Below are 8,243 nucleotides of genomic sequence, written 5' to 3'. Positions count from 1 at the left end.
GCTGAAGGAGGACTGAGCACCACCAATTCCGCCCATTGAGTCTGCTCCGCCATTCCATCGTGGCTGTTTTACCGTTTCCCGATGTGCCTTTATTTGTTCTGTAGCCTTTGACGCCCTTACTAATAAAGAACATATTAACCTCCGTTTTAAATGTACCGAATGACTTGGCTCTCCACAGCCGCCTGCGGCAGAGATTCACCACCTTCTAGCGAAAGAAATTTCTGCCCATCTCTGAAGGGACATTCATCTGCTCTGAGTCTGTGCCCACCGGTCCAAGACTCTACCATTACCTTCCGTTCATTCCATCCAGACCAGTGAATAAACTTGGCAGGTGTCAATGAGGTTTCTAAACTCGAACGAGTACAATTCAACAGCCATCAAACGCTCCTCATATGTTAACCCTTTCATCGCTGAGATCATTCTCATAAGCTCCTCTAGACCCTCTTCCTCACCAGCACTTTTTTTTCTTAGAATGGTGCCTAAACCCTCTCACTGTTTAATACAGCGTGGTACACGCCCTTCAGACACCTCTCACTGTTTAATACAGCGTGGTACACGCCCTTCAGACACCTCTCACTGTTTAATACAGCGTGGTACACACCCTTCAGCATCTCTCACTGTTTAATACAGCGTGGTACACGCCCTTCAGACACCTCTCACTGTTTAATACAGCGTGGTACACGCCCTTCAGACACCTCTCACTGTTTAATACAGCGTGGTACACACCCTTCAGCATCTCTCACTGTTTAATACAGCGTGGTACACGCCCTTCAGACACCTCTCACTGTTTAATACAGCGTGGTACACGCCCTTCAGACATCTCTCACTGTTTAATACAGCGTGGTACACGCCCTTCAGACACCTCTCACTGTTTAATACAGCGTGGTACACGCCCTTCAGACACCTCTCACTGTTTAATACAGCGTGGTACACGCCCTTCAGACACCTCTCACTGTTTAATACAGTGTGGTACACGCCCTTCAACCCATGATCAACCCATTCCAAGAGTATCTGTTCCCTCTCATGGAGGCCAGTTCCTGATTTGTGGCACTCTTTTGCTGCATTGAAGGACCAATTTTTAGTTCAGAGTTCAGACACTTGGTAATTATTGTACAAAAGCTTTATTTTCACGACTGCTGTGTTGCACATAGGGATCATCAGTATGCAGCAACAATAAATTGCATTTATGTAGCTTATTCAATGCCACACACACTTCCAGGATCATCACTGAAGCATCATTAAAGGAAAGTTAATGCACAAAAGGAGATACTGCGACACAGGACTAAAAGCTTGATCAAAACTAAATGGCTTGGTGGATGCATCAAATGCACACTATTATGGTTATCTTACCCAAGGAAAAAAGATAAACTTGCAATAGAAGGAATACGGTGAAGATTCACCAGACTAGTTCCTGGGATAGCTGATCTGTCATATAAAGAGAAATTGGATAATTTGGACCACTTTACATGATTTAGAAGAATGAGAAATTCCCTCATTGAAACGTACACAACGCTTAGAATTCTTGACAGTATAAATGTGGAGAAATTGTATTTTATGCTAAGGAGCCTAGAATAAAGGGTCATAGACTCAAATAATTGTTAGGACATACAGAACTAAAATAAGGAGATAAAAGCTAAAACTTGGGTGGGGTTCTCATAAAATTCACTCATTATTGCATAACTTAAGATCATAATCTGGATTCATTAGAAGTAGAGAACCACATAATTAGAGATTTTATCTTTACAATAATGCATTCAGTAAGATCTCTATCAGTTTATCAGTTTTAGTTTCACAAAAAAATGGGAGCTTTCCAATATGCTGTAAAAATTTTCCATGACCTGTGCAACAATACAAGTTTACAGGCCATTAATTTATAATGAGATCTTGTTGCTTGCAAAATTTATCCCACACTTATTCAATATGTTGCTCACTGCTTTCTTCAGATTTTTTACTCTATGTAAACCATTGAAGATCCCTCCCCCCCGAGTTTCACCTGTCACCTTGTGTTTCTTCCTCCCACCTTCTAACTCTTGACTTCTCAGCTTTTTTTGTCCGGTCCTGATGAAGGGTCTCAGCCCAATAAATTGGCTACACTCTTTTCCATAGATGCTTTTTGGCCTGCTGAGTTCCTTCAGCATTTTGTGTGAGTTGCGTGAAACATTTAAATACGTTTATCAAATAATTAGATTTCGAACAAGATAAGTGTAGACTTTGGTGTTATATTCAATGTTTGGGCTAAGTGTGCTTTAAAGAGTTCAAATGTCGAGGTGCAATAACGTGGATTCCAGTTAACTGGACCTTTGGCCATTTGGGGCAGCCATTTATTTGGGAGATCTCTTGAACAAAAACTAATTGAGAAAATAGCCAAGATTCCCTTCATTTATTTGGAACACTATGCTGCTTAATTGGTAAAGGAGACTTGCTGAACAGTTTCTAACTAACTGGAAACAAGTTTCTATTTCAACAAGTTAGGAACTATGAAGAATTTGAAGGTATTGACAATCATCTTGAACATTACAATGAAAATAAAGATTTGGAGGATGCAGTGTATCAGGCAGGAAATATTAAGACAAGGACTGCGTTGAAAATGATTCATCTGAACTTGAGTTGGCGGCTGCGCAGGACATCAGGAAATTTATTGTTGGACCAAGCAAGAAGGGAATGAAGGCAGTCCATTATCTGCACTAGATATCTGTGCTGAGTTTGTTCATTAACAAAATGAATCAAAAGAACACGGCACCGTACATTGGATGAATTCCTCCATCGATAACCATTGCACAGTTTTACAGTGCTACAGTAATATCAGTTATAATTTGTTCTGTATTTCATTTGAATACATAACTTGTTACTCAGTTAAGCAGTAGATCATCATTTTTAGACATTTTTAACTACTTCCAAGAACCTTTGGCTAACTGGGGCAGTTGCTTAGTTGGGCCAATGAAACAGAATTCACTGTGTTTGGTGAACATACTCTCTGCATATCAACACCTGCCTGAACAGTGACATGGACCCGCTCCAATTTGCCTACCATAACAACAGGTCAACAGCAGATGCCATTTCATTGGCTCTTTACTCAGCTCTGAAATAACTGGACAGTAAAGATACTTACATCAGCATTCAATGCTATCACCCCCTCAAAAGTAATGAAAAAGCTCCAAGGCCTAGTCCTGAATACTTCGTTCCTTAACTCGTTCCTTGATTTCCCCACTTGCAGACCCCAGTCAGTATGGATTGGCAAGAACATCTCCACAATCACCATCAGCAATGACATACCAAAAGACCGTGTGCGTAGTCCCCGCTCCACTCACTTTAATAGTTATTCTGTAGGTCCAAATACAGCTCCAGTACCATATTTTAAGTTTACTGACATCACTGTTGTTGGCCAAATCAAAGATAGTGATGAAATCAGCATACAGGAGGGAGATTGAAAGTCTGGTTGAATGATGCCATTACAACAACCTCTCACTCAATGTCAGCTAAGTTAAAGAGCTGATTCTTCACTACAGGAAGAAGGAACCAGTGCTCCAGGAGCTAGTACTCACGAGGGGATCAGAGATGGAAAGAGTCAGTAACTTTAAATTCCATTGCATTATCACATCAGAGAATCTGTCCTGGGACCAGCACGTAAATACCATTTCAAAGAAAGCATAGTTGTGCCTCTACCATCATGGAAATTTTTGCAGATTTGGCATTTTTCCTGCATTAGTCATTTACATTGTGTAAATTTTTGACAAACTTTGACAATTCATCTTTGCCGCATACTGGTCAAGAACAATTGAACTATATCATCTGTATGAGAATTACTCTATAAATAAGTTATTAACTTCAGAGAAAAATGATAAATACAAACACTGTGTAACAGTGATGTCAGTGAAGTATCTGCATTTTACTGTATTGATCTCGACATTGCTCTTATAGCAGTAGCTTGTTAATATCCCGCCATTTTCATAATTACCTGAACTCTGCATTGTTGTTCTCAAACCTGAAAGCAGTGTTGGGCATGGCGCAAGCGACCCCATCATGTAGAAACCTAGAACTACAGTAACACCAACAGAAATGTAAAATACCTCATCTCTGGGAGAGGAAGAATCTTTGCCTAAAGACTAAGGCAGGACAGAGGACTCTCATGAGCTACTGTCAGCAACCTATGCCTCAGTAGGGGTGATGGGCTTAAGTATCCAACTACACAATTCTTCCCCTACTATAAATCTAGGCCTCAAATAATTAGTGTGCTCTCTTTATACAGTTTTCTTCCTGGCAAACAATTCATCTCTTTCTAGGAATCCAAGTTCAGGACTGCACTTCTACAATATAGTAATTAATCTCTACATTGAACACAATTGTGATTATCACTTTGTATAGGTTCCCTTTCTGTTAAAATCAATCTACTATTTGACCGTTGATGTTTCCACTCTTGAACACAAGCTTCATTCAATGTTCTTATACTACTGGAAGCCCTTTGGCTTATTGCAGTGTCAGCTCCCAGGGAGCTGGAGCTTACATTTTAATTACTGTTTTCTTGCAAATTTCCACGGCATTCACCATTTTCATCCTTCCCTTAGCTTGATGATTATGAAAACTCACATGGCCATTGCTTTTAGAATCCCAGCAACTGACTACTAGAATGCTCATTTGACCAATTTATCCAGTAATTTATTAAACATTCAGGTCAACCCTAACCAATTTACCAAGTCTTCACATCCAAGTCACCTAAAACTCTGAACCAAGTCTCATCCTAGATAGTTCTATAACATCCATTGGTGATCTACTTTACGTCTGAATTCCAGCACCTAAAATTTAAAGTTCTTTTCACGACCGCACTATGACTACCCTTTCCCAGATATTCTGTCTCTTTTGCCTCTTCAAGAAATCCCTTGTATTCTAAATTCCATTGACTCCAATATTTTACAGATCCACTTTTCATCAGCAGGCTATAACTCAGAGAAATTCCTTCCATGAACCCTGTAGGTTAATATCTTTTATGTCTACTTGAATCATGCTTTTTGACACACATACAAAAATAAGTTTTGATGTTCCACAACCTTGGCCTGTTGTTGCTGTGCTCGCTCTCTGCAAGAGTGCATCATCTATCCTGTTGTTTTGTTTGTGACCCTGCTCCTCATCCTCGAGTAGCTGTCCATTAAAATTATGAGAATCTTCCACCACCATTTCATTTAGGATATTCCAAGATCCCAGCACACAAGTGGAACGTGCTCGCTCTATCTGCATTCTAGATTTTTTTTTCTTGGCTGGAAATACTGTCATCTTAAAAGTTAATCCTAGTTCACTTCATGACTCATCATCCCATGGAGAATAACTTTCTTTCTCAATCTTTTTATTATTATTAATAATATGAACAAAATACAAATGATATATTGATAAAGGAATTACAAACATACAAAATCCCAATACACATAAAAAATACATAAGCAATGGTTACAGTATAAATGAGTTTACCAAAACATGAACCATACAGTATATGTATGAACATGGTAAATCTAGATATTTCATAATATATAATATAAAAAAACAGAAAAAAAGAAAAAAAATATGCAAATTAACCAACCTACTAATCTAATAGCTAATAAAGAAGAAAACATGGAGAATAACTCAAATGATTTCAATCACTAATCCTTTGTAGGTACCTCATAAATATATTTTTGTAAAGTAAAGCTTTCTTTCTTTTCTCATAAGTGTAGTTTAGAAAATTGTCTGCAAAAATGTTAGGGCCTTAACAAGTAATTCGTAAATTTCTTGCAAAATCCCTTTTATTTTATGTTCTCAGAACCATACGTTTTTGTAGCTACAGTAAGACCTTTTAGGATTTGGGTGGTGTGGCTAAAATGCAACCCACGCTTCAAATTTGGTACAAATGGATCCTTGACCGGAAACGACAGTTGTTTCTCTCTCCACTGATGCAGTCTCCGTGTCTTTCGGTATCTGTGGTGCTGTTTTCACTGTAGATCCGGTGTGCTTGTTAATTACTCAATATTCTACATGATGGCATTCTCTGCTTAACGATTAAGAAGCAGCTGAGTATACAGCGCCATTCTGCTGCACCGGTCAGTGCAGCACAAGCCGCGCTCCGCTCTGAATCGGTCATGCTGCTTTGACCCTCACACGTCACTGCCGGTCACGTGTGCACAGCCGCTGCTGCCGCCGCTAGGAACCTATGTGCGCGGCCCAATTGTGTGGGTGTGCGGTTCCGGGGGGTCCGGAGAGGCGCAGAGGTGATGTTCATGGTGGGTGTCAGAGAAGTTGGAGTCGAGTTTGGAACCAGAGCCTGAAGGAAAGAAGCCTTAGCAGGTATCTTAGAATAGAACGAGGGACAAATACGGGGATGGTTGATCTTGTGAAGAGTGTATGTGCAGTAATGTGCCAGTGTTTTCGGTACATACTCCATCCAGCAGTATGTCAGGGTGGAATGTACATTCAAGAGCGTGTCAGTATATGTGGGATAGATTATATACACACATTCTCATTCCAGTATGTCCAAGATGGTGTCCGCACTTAATAGTGACTATACCCGGATTGTAGGTATTTAAACTACATACAGAAAATGCTGGAAACACGAAGCATCTGTGAAAGGGAAACAGGGCTAACGTTTCGGGGGCGAGGACTGTTCTTTGCTATGAAATATTGCATGTTTTCTCTGCGTCCATTCGTTTTTTCTGGTATTTTCTATTTTGTATAAAACTTCTAGTATCTGCTCCATCTCATTGTGTGCACTTGATTGCTTCCAAATATTGCTTACATATAAAAGAATGGTAGTATTCTTGGGTTAGTATATTATAGCATTATAGAGAGTGAATCAAATAATGGCAGGATATTTGGAGAGTATAAAGATGAAGCAATAATGCAGACTAAAGAAATAGGAAGCACATTTGTTTGCTAGTTTACCAAGAAAATGTGTAAGTGTACCAATATTCAAAGGGTATTAGTTGCATGGTACGCCATGTATTACTGAAAATTTTATGACATCATCTCTGACTTGGTGTAGAGAAACAAAGTGTTTTAAATGTTTGAAATCTGAAATAGAAAATGTAGGAATACTGGCAGAACCAGGAAAAGTAAATAAAGCAGATTTTAAAGTGCAATTGAAAGGTGAGTTGAACTTATTGGGAATGTCTGTAATAGGCTGAAAAGCAGGACTAAGAAAATGACAAAAGGGATGATAATAAAGAGTGAAAAAGGGATTTAAAAATTTGAAAATTCTGATCTGGATTGGGTGTAAAGTCGTGACATAAAATAATTGTCTGAAATTGTTAGACTAAAAATCAATGTTGATTATCTGCAATTGTAGCCTCTGGCTTCATTGTCAAGTACCTATCATTTAGCTGCAATATTGTTCCCCAGGTTTCATTGGCACATGAGTAACTTGATGGTATAATGGGAGAAAGAGTGAAAGGGAGAATGTTACATTTGCAGTTACATTTGTGGACTGGCAAGTGTCATGTTTTCTTCAGTGCTTACAATATGAGCGGAGAATGTAGCGTATTAATTAGAAGAACTTTGCGTCACATGCTTTCCAAGTGAAAGATTGATTTAAGCCCTGAACATTGGGAAAGGAGAAGATAAAACACAGTATGGTTTGCGGTTGCTCAGTAAGTGAATATGGAAGCATGAACCAGAGAATCCTCAAGGTACATGGCAGGGATGAGGGGATCTCTTCAGAACACTGGTAGGGGAGAAAAAGGGAAGATTATCCTTTGAGGGAAACAGTTTGTCAAATTCGTCTTATCTAGCTTTATATGGCATGCCCATATAAATTCATTAATGATCTTGAGGAAGGTAGGTAGCAACTGAAGAGAACAATTTTAGATGTTGATTAGGAGGATGAATCAATATCCTTTAAAATAAAAAATAAACTTGATGATAACAGGCAAATTTATTAATACATAAAATCAGCTGTTCTTTTCTGGACATACCCAGTTAGAGCCCTGTAGACTATAAATATTGGTGGGAGGGCTAGAAATTGTGTTTGAAAGGCACTTAATCCTTGCTATCAAAAGTAGAAAGTGATAGATTCATAGCGATTTAGAATTTGGGTAGATGAAGCTGGGAAATTATTTAAACATGAAGTGAGAATTTTTAAGTTTGCAGTTCTGAGAGTCACTAAGCCAGAGGAATAAGGTGGTTTAGGATTTGGAAATCAATGGTTCCTACTGAGCTAGAAATTAAAGGTTCAGACCGAGTTATGTCTGAAGATAGCTGGAGGGTTGGGCAGAACAGCACTAGAGTGG

General features: G+C 39.1%; 1 protein-coding gene across 2 annotated transcripts in view; it reads left to right on the top strand.

The window, feature by feature from the left end:
• The first annotated feature begins 6,136 nt into the window (after nt 1-6,136).
• The window catches only part of gtf2h1 (general transcription factor IIH, polypeptide 1), an 87,893-nt gene continuing 85,786 nt past the window's right edge, over nt 6,137-8,243 (top strand). For both annotated transcript variants that reach the window (XM_059975589.1, XM_059975588.1), the window contains exon 1: nt 6,137-6,306. The gene's annotated coding sequence lies outside the window, so the exon portion shown is untranslated. The remainder of the gene's footprint in view (nt 6,307-8,243) is intronic.

Source organism: Hypanus sabinus, chromosome 7 (genome assembly GCF_030144855.1).
Source record: "Hypanus sabinus isolate sHypSab1 chromosome 7, sHypSab1.hap1, whole genome shotgun sequence".
Taxonomy (NCBI): domain Eukaryota; kingdom Metazoa; phylum Chordata; class Chondrichthyes; order Myliobatiformes; family Dasyatidae; genus Hypanus; species Hypanus sabinus.
This window is presented reverse-complemented; position numbering and strand designations above follow the sequence as displayed.